Source organism: Eretmochelys imbricata, chromosome 5, assembly GCF_965152235.1.
Source record: "Eretmochelys imbricata isolate rEreImb1 chromosome 5, rEreImb1.hap1, whole genome shotgun sequence".
Classification (NCBI taxonomy): Eukaryota; Metazoa; Chordata; order Testudines; family Cheloniidae; genus Eretmochelys; species Eretmochelys imbricata.
This window is the reverse complement of record NC_135576.1, coordinates 61627017-61648091: the sequence shown is the minus strand read 5'-3', so window position 1 is coordinate 61648091 and position 21075 is coordinate 61627017.

Here is a 21075-nt window from a genome sequence, read left to right as displayed (position 1 = left end):
CGGATGTTTGTCTAACCTGTTCTTAAAAGTCTTCAATGATGAGGATTACATAACTTCCTTGATGTAACCTATTCCAGTACTTAATGAACCTTATAGTTAGAAAGATTTTCCTAATATCCAACCTAACTCTCCCTTTCTGCAAATTAAGCTCAATACTTCTTGTCCTACCTTCAGTGAACATAGAGAACAATTGATCATCCTCCTCTTTATCAAAGCCCTTATTATATTTGAAGGTGATTATCAGGTCCCCCCTTCACCTCCCACACCCCCAGTCTTTTTTTCTCAAGACTAAACATGCCCAATTTTTTTAACCTTTTCTCATTCGTCAGATTTTCTAAAATTTTACTGTTTTTGTTGCTCTCCTCTGGACACTCTCCAATTTGTCCACATCTTTCTTAAACCATGGCACCCAAAACTGGACACAGTACTCCAGCTGAGGTCCCATCATTGATGAATAGAGCAGGAAAAATTCCTTCTGGTGACTACATACAGTACCACACTCCACTTGATACACCCCGGAATGCCATTTGCCTTTTTTGCAACTGCATCACATTGTTGACTCATATTCAATTTATGATCCACTATAAGCTCCAGATCCTTTTCTGCAGTACTGCTGTCTAGCCAGTTATTCCCCATTTTATATTAGTGCATTTGATTTTTTCCTTTCTAAATGTAGTACTTAGCACTTGCTTTACTGAATTTCATCTTATTCATTTCAGACCAATTCGCTGATATAGCAAGATCATTTTGAACTCTAATCCTCTCCTCTAAAGTGATTGCAACCCCTCCCAGGTTGGTGTCATCCATAAATTTTGTAATTATACTCTCTACCCTTGTGACAGGTTCGGTCACAGAGACCCCCTTGGGTCTGTCACCTGATGTGCTGAATCTACCTCTGAGCCCATTTTCTCTGATGGCTTGGGACTCCAGAACCCTGCCTTGTCGAGCCAGACACACAAGCCTGCTGCAACACAGACCCAGGGTCTGAACCACGACCCCAAAGCTGCAGACTTAACTAAAAATAGTTTAAGAAGTGCTCCTGTCTCCAGCAACCAGACACCCAGCTCCCAATGGGATCCAAATCCCAAATAAATCTGTTTTACTGTGTATAAAGCTTATACAGGGTAAACTCATAAATTGTCCACCCTCTGTAACACTGATAGAGAGATATGCACAGCTCTTTGCTCCCCCAGGTATTAATCAGTTATGCTGGGTTAATTAATAAACAAAAGTGATTTTATTAATTATAAAAAGTAGGATTTAAGTGGTTTCAAATAATAACAGACACAACAAAGTAAGTTACCAAGCAAAATAAAGCAAAAACACGCAAGTCTAAGCCTAATACATTAAGAATCTGTTCACAGGTAAAGTCTTACTCTGAGATGTTCCAATAAGCTTCTTTCACAGACTAGACGCCTTCCTAGTCTGGGCCCAATCCTTTCCCCAGTACAGTCCTTGTTAGTTCCAGCTCAGGTGGTAACTAGGGGATTTCTCATGACTGCTCCCCCCTCCCTTTGTTTTGTTCCACCCCCTTTTATAGCTTTGGCACAAGGCAGGAATCTTTTGTCTCTCTGGATCCCCACCCCTCCTTCTAAATGGAAAACCAGCAGGTTTAAGATGGATTCCAGTTCAGGAGACATGATCACATGTCACTGTAAGACCTCCTTCTTCATTACATAGTAGCTGGAAGACACGTATACAGGAAGGCTTGCAGGTAAACAAACCCATTCACAGTTCATTGATTCTGAAGCACCCTTAATAGCTTCCACTTAACATGTTTACATCAGTAATACAAGTTTATATCTTATTCTCCTAACTTCAGAGTATAGATGTGATAAATCAACCGCTGAGCGCTCTCTTGTCGACTCCACTACTCCACCGGAATGAGAAGCGTAAGCAGAGTCGACAGGAGAGCATCAGCTGTCAACTTACTGCAGGGAAGACACCACGATAAGTAGATCTAAGTACGTTATTCACATAGCTGAAGTTGCGTATCTTAGTTCGACCTTGCGTGGTAGTACACACAAGCTCTAAGTCAATGGAAGAAGTCTTCCATCATACTAGCACTGTCTACACTGGAGGTTAGGATGGAATAGTACGTCTCTCAGGGATCTGGATTTTTCATACCCCTGAGGCCTGGTCTACACTAGGAAATTAGGTCAGTATAACTGTCACTCAGGGGTGTGAAAAATGCACTACACAATTAAACTGACATAACCCCCAGCATAGACAGCACTATGTCAATGGGAAAATTCGTAGCTATCACCTCTCAGGAGGTGGATTACCTATGCCAACGGGAAAAGCCCTCCCATCAGTGTTGGTAGTGTCTTCAATGAAGTGCTACAGTGGCACTGCTGTAGCATTCTACAGCCATGTCTACATTACCACTTACATCAGCAAAACTTATGTCACTCAGGGGTGTGAAAAAGCATCCCTCAAACAAGTTATGCTATGTCGGCGGGAGAGCTTGACATTGGGGATGGCTGGGGCCACTTATTGGGAGTGGTTTAATTATGTTGACGGGAGAGCTCTCTCCCATCAGCATAGAGCGGCTACCTGTGAGATCTTACAGCAGCACAGCTGCATTAGTACAGCTATGCCACTGTAAGCTCTCTAGTATAGACATATCCTAACTGTAGACAAGGTCTGAGAGACATAGCTATGCCTATGTAAGTTCCCAGTGTAGATCAGTCCTCACACAGATGTCTCTGCAGTTACATGTGATTCACATTGTTGACGTTTTCTTTGCAACCATATGAGCTAGACACTTATTTCTTCTATAAAATTAAATCTGAGACTCTAGGGAACAAGACCGTAGCTTGAGCGTGGTGCTGGTATGGCCTATGGGCACATACTGGCTGTTTCTTAGTCCTGGCCCTAACGTGCCCTAATACACCATTAGATCTGGGCCTTTGTGTCCACATGCAAAAGTTTTTGCAATGGTGCATGGGACGTTGTACCAGTGTTCCATCTGCTATGACTATCCTCTCTCCCTTCAAGATTGACTTCTGCCACAATGTCTACCAGAAATGAACCACCTATAATGACTTGGCTCAGGAGTGGTTGAGGAATGTCTCTGCATATGTAATTTCAAAACATATATTCATACATTTACTATGTCTAGCAAATGCACTTGCTTGGAGCTACTCTCATCACAGCTGCATTAGGTTATTGTACCATTGCAGTGCGTCTTTGCTATAGACTGAAAACACTGTCACTGCAGCTGCAACAATGCCCTTGGCCCTCCTAGCAGTAACTCTACAAGTTCATCTGCTATCTCCTTCATCAAAACCAGTTTGGGTCTGCCTCATCCTTCATCTCACCTCCAAACAAGAACGGACTGTAAACAACATCCTCATTGACCATCCCACTCCTGTCCTGCCATCAGTCCTAATGATCCAATAATGACAAAATGGCCTTGTCCGCCTCAGCCACTTCCAAAATCTTTGGAAATCCAAATCTGAATGCATGAAGTAAGCAAACTTTTTTGAGTTGTTCAAAAAACACCAGTGCTTCATGAGTTGTTCAAAAAACACCAGTGCTTCATGAGTTGTTCAAAAAACACCAGTGCTTCATGAGTTGTTCAAAAAACACCAAGATAATCATATAGAAATGACATAAAGCCTCTAAAGTTGAATACAAAATTATAAATTGGATATTTACTCACATGGCTGTCCTGTCACAGACCTATTGTGGATTGTTGCATCTATCCCATATCTCCCGCCACAGAACGTCTATGAGTTGCAGTGTAGTTCTAGCTGTGCTGGTCCCAGAAGACTAGAGAGACAAGGTGTTTGAAATAATAGCTTTTATTGGCCAATCTCTGTTGGTGAAAGAGAGACAAGCTTTCAAGCTTACTCAGAGTTCGTCTTCAGGTTTTCATGTTATAATAGTTACTAATAAAACTGTATTATGTGTTATCCTTGCTGTTCTAGCCATTTGGAAGTAGGGCTTGCCCTAAACTGGGAGGTAAAAAGGGGTGTGATAGGCAGGGCCTTTGTCAGGGCTCACACTCAGGCAGCTTCAGAAACCGTTCCCCTTTTCAGATGTCTTTTGGGGTTTTAGCAAGTCTTTGTAAGCAGCAGAAGCTTATCAGCGTTTCCCTCTCAGCTATTTTGTAACAAGAGTCAGTTCTTTACAAGATGCAGCACCTTTTCCTGGTTGCCCACTCTTCCTTTTTAAGCTTGTTTCCTCTGTCTGGAGCAGGCTCTGCAGGTGTGTCTATTTGGTAGGGATTGAGCTTGTTAGCCTTCTCCTGATTGGGATGGGTGCATAACCCACCACAAATGGAATGAAGGGTAGCAAGCAAAACTGAGACCAGCCAAGTACTGCCTCAGGTGCTTCGGAGCCTGCCTGAGTGAGTAGGTTGACAAATGATGGAGACAGTACACTGAGCTAACAGAAATATTCCTGAAGAGTTTGCAGGAGTGTTGTGGGACTCCACTGGTAAAATTAATGGAACCTTTACAGCTGCAATATTTGCATTTATTGCTAGTGCTATAATGGTGTAGCATAAGCTGGTGGTGAAATTTGCTCAGAAAAAATGCAAAAGTAGTATAAACATCACCTGTACACTGTTAAAAAATGTATGATGCTGTAAGGTATGTTACCAGCATGCCAGGGGCTTGCAATGGTTGTGGTAATGCTGAACTGTTGTAGTGAAGTCAAGGTCTGCAGCACTGTTCCCTCTAAGCTGTGCGCATGTGCGCGTGCACACAGATCCTAAACCCCGTGCACACGGCGAAACACCGCATCCACAACAATTTGCACAGAAGCAATTTTTTGCACACACAGCCTCTCAAAAATTTGCACAGAAGAAATTTTTTGTGCACACGGCCTGTCAAAAATTAGAGGGAACATTGGTCTGCAGTGGATTTGAGAGTCCAATTCCAACTTCTTGTAAACAGACTTCTCAGAGTAGGGTTATTGTGTTATAAGCTGAAATGCATCCAAGGATCACCGCATCCCAAAACCACCAATCAAGATTTAGTAATGGTGATATAATTTATTCAGCAGGTGAGAGCTGGAGTGTTACACCGTGATGAAAGGTTATTTAATAGTAGACAAGACAATATAACTGATTGTCAAAAAAATAACATAACAGGGATTTTATTTAAACCGGAACAAATGTAACTGGATTCCATCTACCTACAATAACATTAAAGAGATGAAGCATATATATAATTAAAATGATTTGAAAATATATGTTATATACACCCACTGTAACTTACTACTAAGTGTACCACTGCAGCACCAGCAATAACTAAATATAACCCTCTAAATAAAGAAATATAGCTATATCTATCGCTGTATGCACAGACTATTATATAATATGTTGTTATTTTTAGTTTAGTTCAAGGTTCCCCTTTTCCCAAATATCTCACTGGGTTCTCTCTAATACCCAACTCTGTCTTTGAGCCTCAAGCACCTCTTGTGCCTTCCTGAAGCGATGGACTCAACTCCAGTAATGCTTACTTGCAGGAGTGCACATTAGATCAGACCTGTGAGGTCTGATGGACCTTTGGTTCTCCTATTCCTGATCTCCGGGACCAATGATAGGAGACGACCAGAACCAATGATCAGGAACAAACGGGAATGGATGTTCAGGAACAAACTATCAAATATGGACTGACCTGACCAGCCGACCTTAAACTAAAGGGACTCTCTTCTGCATGTCTTTCTGTACTGCTCTACCTCAGTTTCTTCACTTACTCTCAGTTTCTCTCCAGGCTGATTTCTTCCATCCCTCTAGCTGCCCTCTCTCTCTCCCCTGCCTCTCTCAGTTTACTGCCAGACTCTCTGTTTCTCTCCATCTCTCTCTCTCTTAGGCTCCCTTCTGCCTGCCTCTGTCCCTCCACCCCCATCTTCTCCTCTGTCACTTCCCCTACTCTGAGGGGAGGGGCCACTTCCTCTCACTTTCTCAGGCTACCTCCTCTCTATTGAAAAATTATAGTGCATTCACCCTGAACACACCCTACATCATATATACCCATACAGAGCTGAGTCCCTTTACCATATTTACATTCTGATTGTATACTCACTAATTCAGCCATTTCAGGTCTCAGAGAATTGGAATAAACACCAAAAAAATTCCTGCTCTCTCAAGGTTCTCTCTAAAGCACTATTTTTAGGAGATGTTGAATGATATCTAGGAAGGAAACCTTTATTGCTGAGGAGATTATTCTGGGGCTGGGAGCAATAGGGGATAGAGAGGAATGCTTCCAGAAAGAAAACCCTTTCCTTATGTAAAAAATAGCCATTCTGTATTGATTCTGAACATCCTACCTCCTCTTAAGAATGAACTGGAGGAAGAAGTGGGATGTGTTACCTGTCTGCTTGAACTGACTGGATGGTTGAGCAGCTTGTCCTAATTTATGAAAAGAATGGGAGGAGGGAAGGGAACCTGAGTTTTGATGGTCTGTCCCTCACAGGGCACTTTACATTAACAAATTAGGCCACAGGTGCCCATAGGAGCTACAGCAAGCGAGAGGAGGAATCCGCTAAGAGTATGGCTTTGTTTGCTGAGGATTCCTTTAGAACAGAGTCTAGCAGCATTTATGTCCCCTAAATGGCAGGTGTCCTTGAAAGGTGGAGACATCAATTTTATCTTGTCACTGAAATCTTTGGTCCAGGCAGAGCTACAGGGCCCTCCTGGTAACACCAAGGAGCTAATTAGATTTGCTTCCAACTTAATGAAATCCTGAGCAAAGTCATTAAGGGTTTAGATGGCAATAATTGACTTAGAAAGAAGCTAGTGAGATTCCATAGGGAACTACTTTATCTGACTATAGCTGTGAGATTCGTTCTATGGATGCTCTGGAAATGTAAAATTCATAAATGGTGGCTCCCAACTGAGAATCTGCAAGCTTGACATTTCTGTACAAGACCTTTTCTGTATTATGGTCCAGCACATCCCTAAGGGATACATTGGAGTCTAATGGGCCCACAGAGGATTTGTTGCAGAGTGCTGAAGGAGGAGTTAACAGACAGAACCCCCTGTTTGATTGTATTAAAAAGCTTAGCTAGTCACTTGGGCTGCCCACCAATTAGCTACTTTTGATGCCCTCTTGTTTGATTGTTGCAGTGACCATGACCAGTTCTATAAGGCCTAGAGTGATATAAAGAAAACTGTCCAACAATTAGCTACTTTTTCTTAATGAAAACCAACATACACTTTTCTTTCTTGGAATTTTTGAGGAATAAAGGAAACATTTATCATAATTTCTTAAATTTGGCTACATTTACAAAGACCTAGTGATATAATTAAGTAGATCAGCTCTTGCTGAGAGACTCTAGAGGGTTGTGCCTCTAAGGGTCAGAACCACTTCTCCATACCCTAATTTCAAACATAACAAGGCAATAGTGACTTTAAGCTGTGTGAAGCTTAAAGTGTCGCATGAAAATCTAGGTCCACTCCTGAAGATCCAGCCCCTCCCCCTATAGTAAAGCTCACTCATGAGCCATGTTGCCATAAGCTCCCTCTCCAAAGGCTGCACAGTACCTCATGCTCACCCTCCCAGGTGGGAAAAGTCAAAGGAGAGGAGTTTTTACATCTAGTAGATTTCTAAGAGTAGAAATAAGAGTAGATTTCTAAGTCTACTGGATTTCTAGTAATGAGACTATTCCCATAAATAAATATTACTCATGTAAGAAAAGGTTTGCAGGATCAGTCTGAAATTTACTAATGTAATATAGTATAACATAAGTTCCAGCCTGTTGTTTTCTTCAAGTTCATCTCTGTACTATAGCTCTTTACATGGACAATTTTCACTGATAAGTGAATTCCATAATAAATACTATGTTTGTACTTATACAGCTCCTTTCATTACAGGATTTCAAAGCACCTTACAAAGGTGGGTAACTAAGTCTCATCTCCATTTTTAGATGCAAAAATGAGGTACAAAGAAGTTATGTCTCTTGCCCATGGTCAGTGGCAGAAGCATAATAAGATACAGGTCTCTCTACTCAATCACATTATTAATTTATGTATTATTACTGTAGAGACTAGGAGCCCCAGTCATGGGCCAAGAATCCATTGTGCTAGGCACTGTACAATCTCTGATTCCATATTCGACATTGCTATACCCCCTCCCTCAGTCATCACACTACAATAACCTCATCCCTGATCCCAATGTTTTTGTGCATTGTCCTAGGGTGAAATCCTGGCCCCGTTAAAGTCAATGGCAAAATCCCATTGATTTCAATGGAGTCAGAATTTCACCCTTAGTACATTATGATATTACTATTCCTCATAAGACATAATTTTCTTTTTAAAGGAATGGGTGATTTTGTATTTGTTTTTCTTTTTCTTTGATTGATAGTTGTAATTTTTTAATTACACAGTAAAATATATTTACCTGTCTAATACAATGGCTCTCATTAGATACCTGATTTTTCCACAAAACTCACAAGTCTTCATTTCAAATGTATAGCACAAATCTAAAGCCTGGAAACTAATGTGGCTGGCAATCATTCCTAGTCAGACTTGACTGGTGTGGATGAATGAATGAGCTTCATAGAGCAAATGTAAACCAAAACCAATGAACATAAATAAGCTGTTTTCACCAGTTCCAGCCTAAATCTAAATTTAAACATCCCTTCAACAAAATAAAAAACGTACAATTGAAGAAAAGAGACATTTTATTATAAAATATGGGACAGCAAAATCAGATATCTTTAAAAATGCACGTGGAAAACAAGGAAGGGCCTTTTATAAGCTGGCAATTATTTTATCGCAGAGTGGGATGTACAGTTCTAAGAGTCAGAAGTTATAACTGTGGTGGTATTCTGACAGAGCGTAGGAGTGAGTGGTGACTACAACTATTTATAGCAAATGGGATAAACAAACACTATTACTATAATAGCAAACAGGGCTATTTTGTAAAGAAAACACACTGAAGCATGTTCCTATTTAAGGAACGGTATCTAAACCTGTGGGACAATAAGAATGGTGCAGGAAAAGAGAAGAAACCCAAATGTCTGCTACATATTAAATTACAGGGTGGAGACTCAAAGAAATTATAGTTAGGAACAATATATTCCTCTAATTGGTTAAATGATTCTCCAGTATAATATAGGTTTATAAGACACATACTGCAAAAAGACTGAAATTCTATGTATGGGAAAATTATAATGAGAATGCAACAAATCTGATTGTATTTTAAAAGGAATCAGTTTAACAAATAAACTCTACTACTGGAAAAGTATACCAAGGTTGACATGCTAGTAATCATGCAAAAGTGAAGTGGAATACATTTTTTTAAATAACCTTTATAGTCATAATTTTTAAATATTTTTACAAATAACAAATCTAAAACAGTGAAATTCTATACCAAATAATATGAAACAAGGTTAAGGTCAAGAAAAACATGTAACACAGCAAAGATGCCCTAAACACACAAAATTGCAGATAATTTCCTATTTACACAGTTTAAAAAAAAAAAAAAGTTCTTCTATTTCTAGTTAGCGTCTTATACTGCATCCTCACTGTCATGTTTTCCCAGAACTGGGAAATAAAACAAATATAACCACTTCCTTCCTCCTCATTCAGAACACCATGTAGAAAGCTAAGCAATAATCATCACTATTGTCTTCTAATAGGATTCTGACTTGTATAGTACTCTTTATGGAAAGTCAACAAGTTTAATTATATGTTTCAGAGTAACAGCCGTGTTAGTCTGTATTCGCAAAAAGAAAAGGAGTACTTGTGGCACCTTAGAGACTAACCAATTTATCTGAGCATAAGCATCCAATGAAGTGAGCTGTAGCTCACGAAAGCTAATGCTCAAATAAATTGGTTAGTCTCTAAGTTTAATTATATATATTTCAATCATATGTAGAACACTGAGAATAATTAAGAATGTATATTCTTATTTTAAAGGTGAACTGAAAAGTAAAAGTTTGGCTATGGGCTCTTGACTGCTCCTTTTTGATGTAGAAAAATTGCCTCCAATTTTAGTATTTTTTTTATTTTTATTTATTTATTTAAAGTTTCTGTCCTTATTTTTAATGTTGGAAACATTGGCTCCTCACTTCACTCCCCATATGCCAGATCCAAAGACAACTGAAAAGAAGATGATCATTTTCTTCAATTGATTTTAACCATACCAGTGCAAGTTTTTCAACATAGACAAGGCCTGAGAGGAAAGGGGATGCTGAGTCTTATGCTATCTATGAATTAGCAGCTCTACACTTTCATATATGTTGGAGAGGGACACCTACAACTCAGATTGCAGCTTCTTGAGACATCACTGTTCAGGATCTCCAAAAATCTTACTGAGATCCTCCAGCAAAAGGTGGGAAGCGAGAAACTAACATTTCTACTATTTAAAAAGGAAAAGCAGAAACAAAGTTTGACCAGTCTTTATACATCATATAGACGTATGAAAGGACAAAAACATTTTGCTTTGCAGTTCACTTTTAATAACAACACAGACTCATACACCAGAAATCCCCTAGTTAAAAGCTAAAATAACATAAAGTTCAGAGCCTCACCTTTAAACCACTTCTGCAATTCCCAGTGCTGGGCAGGCTGTGTGCCAGACAGCTCCTTCAATGTAAACGGAAAGTAGTGTGAAGGCCAGTGTAATTTATGCTGACTGTAAATCTCCCCAATGGGCCAATACAGCAACTGGGGATCAGCAAGATGTAGAGAAATCTTGGCCATCTCTCTATTTCCCAACCACAACCTCCGTCTTAGCCATAGGTGCGATGCAGGAGCTCTCACACCATCTCTATACCATTAGTGTTTATCCCACACTCAGGTTATGTTCCCATGACCAACTGTGCCAGCTTTAAGGTCACTTTGAATTTGGCGTGTGATGACCCAGGCCATTATCTTCAACCAAGGTATATAACAGATTTATTTTTAAACATTTCATCTCCTTTTTATTCATCTGCATTGAAGACTGTTTTAACAAGTGAAAAAAAATCATTTCACCATCACTGCCAAGGTACATGAAATACACATTTTGATATATAGGGAGAAATGTTAATGGCTTGCCTGCTCATCTTTATGACTAGATTAATTAAATGTAACTCTGAGGACAAGAAGCAAATATTTATTAATGTTTATGTTTTAGAAACATATGCCTTAAATTTGCCTTTGTTAAAATAGGGCCCCAATCCGGCAGACATGTACTTAACTTTTAGCACATAAGTAGTCCTAGTGTTTATAGAATCATGGCCTAAAATGTTAATAGGCAAAAACAAAAAGCTAAATACAAAAACACTATTAAAAAAATCATTCTTTGAGCTAACCTTCTATTGCGTTCAGCACTTCCAACAGAAGCTTTAAGTATAGTTATTTCAGTTTATCATTGACTTGATTATATTTTCATTCCACCCTGTTAAATAAATTACCCTCTCTTTTAATCCACTCTCCCTAGCTGAAATCTTTTAAGCAATACTTTAGTCACAATTTGCTCGCTAATTTAATCCATGAGCTACAAGAATTTATTCCTACTGACAAAAAAATTTTGCTAACTGTGATTAGACGTCTTGATTCCTAGAAGTCAAATTGTCATGTCATGATTACATTGTATATAATTGACTCCAAAAGTTGTAATAGTTATTTTCCAGATAAATTATTGATTGGTTTTTCCTACTTCTTAAATCCAAAGCTTGGTTACCTTAGCAACTTTCCCATATCCACTGGGATTTAAAATGTTTCTGAGCTATAGGACATCTGCTAAAAGAAAGACGGCACATCATGCTGTGCAAGGTAGGACTTTTAACATAGTTATCATGTCGATAGGTAATGTTGCTATTTTAAGACACAGCATTTAATAAATTGATTGTTATCTACAAAGGTCTAATTTCAAAGACTACTCTTTTTTAAGCAACACAAAGCAAAGGATTGTATTTAATGGTAGAGCAAATTGCATGAATAAAGAACAGTTTCATTTCATTTCATGTGCCATTTACCTTTTCTTCTACAATTTTGTTGAATCACCTGGAAAAAAAAACACGCAAGTGATGACTATTATATTTACATAATCACAAAATAATTTCCAGCTATTGTTCTTTTCATCAGCCTTTTTAAAAATAGGATCCCTGTCTGTTTTAATATATACCTTCTGAGAATAAGCATTATACTCACAGGCTAAACTACAAATTAAATTTTAGGGGAACAGCCTAACACTGCATAAGAGTAAATAAAACAATTCTACATTCTAAATAGTGCACTGTTCTTTTAATATGCCTCCTACTAGACTACATGTTCTTGGAGTTCTTTGCACTACTGTTGTACCCATCTGAGGCTGTTGATCCCAGGATATGAGAGTGACAAGAAGGGCTGGTGATATCTTTTATTGAACCAACTGCTGATGGTGAAAGACACAAGTGAAGGAGAGCTCTGTGGAGCTCAAAAGCTTGTCTCTTTCACTAACAGAAGTTGATCCAATAAAATATATTAGCACACCCACCATATCTCTCTTGGAGTTCTTAAAATTTAACAATGATATTACCTCTTAATTTCACAAAATCAATGACCAGTAGAGACATTTAATTACAAAATCCCAAATATATGCAAGCCCAAATCCAGCACTCTAGAGTTAAGCTGGTGTTGCAATTTAAGCCCATTGCTTCTTGTCCTATCCTCAGAGGTTAAGAAAAACAATATTTCTTCCTCCTCTTTGTAACAACCTTTTACATACTTGAAAACTGTTGTGTCCCCTCTCAGTCTTCTCTTTCCAGACTAAACTTTTTTTCAATCTTCCCTCATAGGTCATGTTTTCATAGGTCATTTTTGTTGCTCTTCTCTGGACTCTCTCCAATTTGGCCACGTCTTTCCTGAAATGTGGTGTCCAGAACTGGACACAATACTCCAGTTGAGGCCTAATCAGCATGGAGTAGAGTGGAAGAATTACTTCTTGTGTCTTGCTTACAACACTCCTGCTAATACATCCGTGGGTGCCGACTTCCCCTCTTTCCTGTGGGTGCTTGACCCCCCCTTTACCCCTGGCCCCATCCCCACTCCACCCCTTCCATGAGGCTCTGCCCCCATTCCAACCCCTTCCCCAAAGTCCCCGTCCCAACTCCTTCCCCAAATCCCTGCCCCAGCCCCACCTCTTCCCCGCCTGCTCCCTTGAGCGTGCCATGTTCCCTCTCCTCCCTCCCTCCCCGAGTGTGCTAACACTTCCAAACAGCTGTTTGGTGGCGGTGGGGCAGGAAGCGCTGGGAGGTAGGTGGAGAAATGGGGATGCGGTGCACTCAGGGGAGGAGGAGGTGGTGAGGGGAGTTTGGCTGCCAGTGGGTGCAGAGTTCCCACTAATCTTTCCCCGTGGGTACTCCAGCCCAGATCACCCACGGAGTCAGTGCCTATGAATACATCCCAGAATGATGTTTGCTTTTTTTGCAACAGTGTTACGCTGTTGACTCATATTTAGCTTGTGGTCCACTATGACTCCCACTTCCCTTTCCACAGTACTCCTTCCTAGGCAGTCATTTTCCATTTTGTATGTGTGCAACTGATTGTTTCTTCCTAAATGGAGTACTTTGCATTTGTTCTTATTGAATTTCATCCTATTTACTTCCGACCATTTCTCCAATTTGTCCAGATCATTTGAGTTTTAATCCTATCCTCCAAAGCACTTGCAACCCCTCCCAGCTTGCTATCATCCACAGACTTCATAAGTGTACTATGTATGCCATTATCTAAATCATTGATGAAGATATTGAACAGAGCTAGAACCAGAACTGATCCCTGCGGGACCCCACTCGTTATGCCCTTCCAGCATGACTATGAACCACTGATAACTACTCTCTGGGAATGGTTTTCCAACCAGTTTTTCACCCCCCTTCTAGTAGCTCCATCTAGGTTGCATTTCCCTAGTTTATTTATAAGAAGGACATGCGAGACAGTATCAAAAGCTTTACTAAAATCAAGATATACCACATCTACTGCTTCCTCCCATCCACAAGGCTTGTTACTCTGTCAAAGAAAGCTATCAGGTTGGTTCGACACGATTTGTTTTTGACAAATCCACGCTGACTGTTACTTATCACTGTATTATCTTCTAGATCAGGGGTGGGCAAACTTTTTGACCTGAAGGCCATATCTGGGTATGGAAATTGTGTGGTAGGCCATGACTGCTCACAAAGTTGGGGATTGGGGTGCCAGAGCAGGTAAGGGCTCTAGGGTGGGGCCAGAAATGAGGAGTTCAGGGTGTGGGAGGGTATTCCGGGCTGGGACCAAGAGGTTTGGAGGGCAGGAGGGGGATCAGGGCTGGGACAGGGGGTTGGGGCACAGGGGGGTGTCAGGGGTGCAGGCTCTGGGCGGCACTTACCTCAAGCAGCTCCCAGAAGCAGTGGCATGTCCTCTCTCTGGCTCCTACGTGGAGGCGCAGCCAGGCGGCTCTGCACACTGGTCTGTCCACAGGCACTGCCCATGCAGCTCCCATTGCGCACGGTTCCCGGCCAATGTAAGCTGTGGAGGCAGTGCTTGGGGTGGGGGTGGGGGCAACATGCAGAGCCTCCTGGCTGGAAATTCTAAGTAGACATTTCCAAAAGTAGACGCTGTGAATAACTTTTTTTAGAAACAACATTACTACTGAAAGATTATCAGTAAGATCAAATCTTTCATATGTACATTTAAAACAGTCAGTGATATTATTTCAGAGACTCTTATTTCAGAGACCTGTACCTGTGGAAGCATGTTTTTAATATGTTCAGATGAGAAAATGAATATTTAGTTGACAGACCACAAAATGTGCCCACATCATTCACCACTTCACCAGCATCATGAATTTCACCTGAAGAATCTGTTGTCTCCTAAGCTACAAGGTTCTCACAGTGTACCTAACAGTGCACAAATGACGAAAGGCGGTGCTTTCTGGTAATACTCAGTTGTTCCTCCCACCCATACACAGACTATTTCATAGTTTTCTCCCAACACAGACTCCCTGAAATTTAAAACAAACAAACAAAACCTTTATTTGTTAGATTAGGGGGCAGCCATCTGGACCTCAGGGATCTTGTTCACCCAAGTGCATCTGAAATTGGGCATTCTATGGATTTTTAACTTAAAGTGATTGAATGGCAATTAACTCAAATTAAAAAATGAATGTAGACAAAACCCATGTGAAAAATGGACTGTGACAAATATTGGGGGGGACAAAAGTAGTGCTTAAAATGATTGTGCCCCTATTCCTGGTGACTGTGCCTATGACTATACACAGTAATAAGTACTTGCAAGATTGGGCCCCGCTTCTGATTAAAGTGACAAAACTGTAGAACATTTTTTTAAAATTAACAGAGGTCCAGCTAACTAACCAGGGACTGATCCTGCTAGAATTTAAAATCTCTGGGAGTTTTGCCATTGACCTCAAAGGGAGGAGGATTGGACCAACGGCTTTTCATTGTAAAAGCTTTTTTGTAGTTAATGTCTCCTATGTTATGGTCCCATCAATCTCTTGGGAGCCCCTGATGTTGCACTCTCTTGCACTAATGGGACTTTAGCAATGTTCTCCTGATGGGAACTCTCCCTCCCAGAACTAAAATACTTTAGGGGACCCCTTGCCACAAACAAAAGGAGTTTCCAAAGCAGGATTCTATCTTTGTCCCATTCTGTACACTAAATAAAGTAATCCTGATTTGTAGCCATTTGGCAATGACAATACAGCAACTATAGCCCGTTTCTTACTGACAGTAAAGTAAATCAAATGCTGTAGCATAGTGAAAACTAAAAAACCGTAAGTGCCTTATGATTGTTGTTACTGCCTGTTCATTATCTTTTCTTTAAATAATCTATAATGTTGCAAAATTTTTAAAACTTTTTGCTCACATTAGTATTGAATAAAACAAAGGAAAGTTGGCAAGAGAAATTTCCTTTTTTTTTTAATTTGCAATCTGTATAATCATGCATCTCTGATCACATCTGTTTTTTCCACATTCCCTCCCTCGTCCCTTCTGCATATGCACTAATCTATCATGCAGGCATAGGCACCGTAGGAATGCCTCAGTGGCCAAACTACTGACCCTTTTACTGAAAAGCTCCTTGCCCCACAGCTTGCGGCTCTCCCTGGGCAAAAGTGGCAACAGATGGGAGAAGGGACAGGAATGTCTCCTAACCCATTCCCCTCCCTTCAACCATACTTCCCCCTCCCAACTTCAAAAAAGAAGCCTGAAATATCCTAAGAGATTTCCGTCTGCTTATAAAAAACAGCCTTTAGAAAGAAACAATTAAATATACCTTTTTTTTAACTGGAAGTGGATTTCTTAATTTTGGTGACTATATGATACCATCTCATGAATAAACTAATCAGTTACTAGAAAGGGGATAGAGACTGTACAAATTTTAGGGCTCATCTACCTACAGAAGTTGCACTTTAAACTTCTAAGTGTCTATGCCAATGCTGCACCAATTTAACTATATCAGTTTAAGATCACACCTTTATTTAAACTGGTACAACTTTGCATCCATCTATGAAGCAACTGAGAGGTGTAATTCCCAGCTGGGGTAGACGTACGCGCACTAGCTCTGCTCAAGCTAGTGCCTCAGAATAGTGTGGCTGCAGTTGCACAGGCAGCCATTCGGGTAGCTGCCCGAGTGTGTACCCAGGGGACTGGGTGGGATTGTACATGGGTGACTAGGCCAGACTGCCACCTGTGCTACCGCAGTCACCTTGCTATTTTAGGCACTAGGTCAAGCAGAGTTAGTGCGTGTACATCTCCCCTGCTGGGAATTACACCTCCCAGAGGCTGTACAGACATAACCTTTGTGTGCAAACCAGGCCTTTAGATTCTTTCTCTTAAAAAAACTTTCTTAAAATAAATACAACCTAGAAAGAAAAAAGAGAGTGGAAAGGCAGATATCAAATAATACACATAAAAAACATAGCCCAGGACATATGGCACTAATCTTGCAGCCTGTAAACCATAGGCTCATCCTGCAATCAGATCCACAAACGAGAACCTTGACTCCCTTGCAGCGTCCCATTAGCTCTGTCCACACTAGGGAATTTTTGCAAAAATTCCCCACCATTGCTAATACCTGTTCAATTAAAACAGGGATAGCATTAGCTATACTGAAAGGGAAAGGCTGCCAATGACATTTTAAGCACTGTGTTTCAATTAAATGAATTGCTCTGAGCGGGGTTAGATGAGATGGTGATTAAAAATCCAGAAGCAGTGGTAGCCACAAAATTATGGCTCCCACATTTACAAAGGTCTTAGATACAAGGGGAAATTGACCAGAATAGCTATTGTGGAAATGTATTCTCCAGTAGCTATTCTGGTCTATTTCCCTGTGCAAACAAGCCCTAAGAAGACCTGGATCTGTGGTAGAAAGCAGACAAGACCATTTACTTCAGTGGAACTCTATGCAGGATCCTCATATGTGGATCCATTTGCAGGACCAGGCCCTTTGCAAAACAAAACAAAAAGCTTTGATACAATCATCAGCTTTCCCAGCTGTCCATCGCCATTCAAGAGACACACTTTGTCTGTGAGCTTTCTGGACCTGATCCAAAGTCCACTGAAATCAATGAGAGCTCACTGACTTTAAATAGGGTTTGGATCAGGCCCGAAGTGAATGAATGAATGACCTGAAAGTTTACATTTCTGCTCAGGATTATTTAGGTAACTGCATCTCCTCAGATGGGGAAATTAACAAACAAACAAAAAACAGATTATATGTGGGACATGCTTTCCTTTTGCAATTGCTAAAAATATGTTTGTTTACATCAGAACAAAGATCACTATCTAATCAAATCTCATTTTCTGCTCCATAGCACACACACAAGGCTTTTTTTTTTTCTTTCCTTGGAGGAGGGGGTTGGACAGAATGTGTCTGTCTTATTGCCAGGGCTCCTGCAGTGAGATGTTTGAGAGAGTCCTAGAGGGAAAAGCAGCAGAAAAGTCTTGAAGTCATTAAGTGAGGTAAATAGTTCCAAAATGTTGAGAAAATGATTATGCAAGCCACAGAAAAATGGAAAGAGAAGGAGGGGGAAAATACATTCAGTGCAAGGGTAAGTAATGTTTAGAGTAAGGGAACAGATGATTTAGAGGGGAGGGGAAATTCCCTGGCTTCTCCCAGGTGGGAAAAGCCACATTGGCAATGTGTTTTTTCCCCTCTATCTCTTCCTCTATCTGTGGTCTGTATTATCATTACCTAAATATATTATGACACAGTCCATGACTTCCTATATATGGAGTTGTTTATAACAGTGGTTCTCAACCAGAGGTCCTGGGCCACCTGGGAGGCCACGGGCAGGTTTCAGTGGGTCTGCCAAGCACGGTCAGCATTAGACTCATTTGGGCCCTGGGCAGAAAGCCAAAGTCCCGCCACGCAGGACTGCAAGGAATATTTCAGGGTCCTGAGCCCTACCACCCAGGACTGAAGTTGAAACCTCAGCAACTTAGCTTTGTGGTGTCCCCTGTGGTGTGGGGCCCTGGGCAATTGACCTGCTTCTACCCCTTAATGCCAGCCCTGGCTTTTATAAGCAGAAAAGTAGTTGTTGTGGCACAGGTGGTCTGTGGAGTTTTTATAGCATGGGTGGGGGGGCTCAGAAAGAAAAAAATTGAGAACCCCTGGTTTATAAGACACCACTGGCTATGTCTACTGCCTATATCCTACTTGTCCCTGCATTTTTACTAAGTGACATAGTCCTGCTAAGATTTACATTCTTTCTAGGAAACCAGTCCTGCAAAGAGATGTGTATCGACAGACTTGATTTCAATGGGGCATTGCACAGAGGCGTACCAACAAGAAGGTCTTTGGAGGATTGAGAAGGAGCTTTCATGAGATATACACTTACACGCAGAGAATTACACATTTTACATTCAAGAGGTTATTTCTTTTCACATATGTATTGTGTGTGTTCTATTTGTGTGTGTGTGTGTTATTATTCTAAAGTTTATTTTTACTAATTTGACCCAGGAGTGGGGTCTATCATTGGCAAGAGAAGCCAAAAGAAGCGTATATTGAGGAAGAATTTTGAGTAGGGAGATTGTATGACATGGAGGATCAGAAAGGACGGTCCAGAGATAGGGGGAAGCTTAGAAGAAAGTGCAGCTACTTGTGGAAGAAGGGAACAAATGGGGTGCAGAAGAAAGCAGAATTAGTAGTGTGCAGTGTCTGAGCAGGACAGTGGTGAAAGTCAAGTTATGCAGGACCTTGATGAAGAGGATAAAGAGTTGAATTTGTTGCAGAAGGAGATTCAGAGCTAACAAAAGGACACTGAGGGCCATCTACCCTAAGACAAAAGACATATTTTAAAAACATGTTAGGTAACACCTTTTAACTAACACGTTTTAAAACTCTAGTGCAGACAGGGTAAGTTGTATTTTATCACATCAGTTGGGTGGAGAGAACCATAGGGCTGGGGTTAGAGTGAAGAAAAAAATAAGGTAGTGGTACTCCTCCAAGTTTTGCCCACAAAATGTGCTTCACCAACATAATACACCAAAATCAGTAGCCTGTGCAGATATTCCAAATATGATTTGTGTTGCCTTTTGTGGGCTCATTAAACTCGACTCCTTCTCCATGGGGCTTAAATATGCCTAGGTTCCTTGTGCTTGGCTCTTTCTTGATTTGGATGACTTTGATCACCTAAACAAGAAGTACAGTTCTGTAACTGTCCTTCTTTTTTACAGGAGGAATTAAATAGATGACATTTAAATTATCAACACTGGGCATCTGTGTTAATGGTTTCTAGGCTCACTGCAGACTTATACAGACATCTGTGTGTCAGGCCGAGTCTACATTAGAAAAGTTATACTGGCATAAGTTAGAGGTGTGATTTTCTTACAAAAAGGTTATACCAGCATAAACCCTAGTGTGGACATAGTTATCAGTTGCCTTCTATGGAAATAGTTTATTTTGCTTTCACTGTGGGGAGGATGCCATTTCAACTAAAACAGTGTAAAGCAGCCTGAGTACTTACCCAGGGGGTCAGGTGGGTTTGTGCTCAGGTGCCTAGCATAGTAGCTCAGCAGAGATAGCACTTGTCTGTCTACCTGGGCTGGAAAGCACCCTGCCAGCTGCTGTGCAATCATACCCATAGCACAGACAAGCCTCAGTTACACTCGGTTCACATTTTTGAGGCTTTCTCCAAAACCATAGCAGTTAGAGACTGACCTCTTTAAAAATATGAAAATTGACACCTGGCCAATAATGCCACAATCCGCTAGATGCTACCCATGTAAAGAAAGACAGCACCTGCCTCAAAGAACTCACAATCTAAGGTTATGTCTACACTTAAAACACAACAGCTGCACGTCTGCCCCACTGTAGCACTTCAGCATAGACACTTGTTGCAACTCTCCCATTGCTGTAGTAAAGCCACCTTCCTGAGAGGCAGTAGCTATGTTGATGGAAGAATTCTCCCATCAACCTAGTGCTGTCTACACCAGGGGTTAGTACAGTTTAACTGTGTCACTCAGAGGTGTGAGCCCCTGAGCCACGTAGTTGTACCAACCTAATTTCCTAATGTAGACCAGGCCTCAACATCTAGGTTAACATAATTACATTAGTCAGGGGTGTGAAAAATCCATACCTCTGAACGAGATAGCTACACCAACCTAAGCCCTCCTGTAGATGCAGAGTGGTACTCAATTAACTCAAGTTAAATGACACTTGTCTAGAGAAACCCAAGAGGATGATAAAGTGATGGAGGTGGGAGAACACAAATTAGGTGGTGAAGACAACAAAACCACTGATGTGGGTTGGGCACTTGGGTTAGGGTCTGGGGAGGAAAACATGGATTTTGTGATGTTCTAGAGGAAGAAGCAGCAAAGAGTTGCAGCAGCATGGATGTGTGAGGCCGAGGAGGTTTACATTTCTCTATCACCATTTCAGCTACACATGAACAAACTACACCACCTTGGTTGGGTGGGAGAAGGTGGATTCAACAACGCAGCAGACAGCACAGGAGAGGGGAAGAAGCATGAAAAGAGAGAGGGACCAGATAATCAGACCGAACAGGCATGTCACAGGCAGCCGGGGGTGTGCACGAGTTTTGCTGGGGAGTCACAACACCCGCGGGGGCACTTGGGGCAGCTAAGAACAGCGCTGCTCCCCTATCTGCCTCCTGTTATGGCAGCTCCCAGGCAGCTTTGCAAACACTGGAAGAA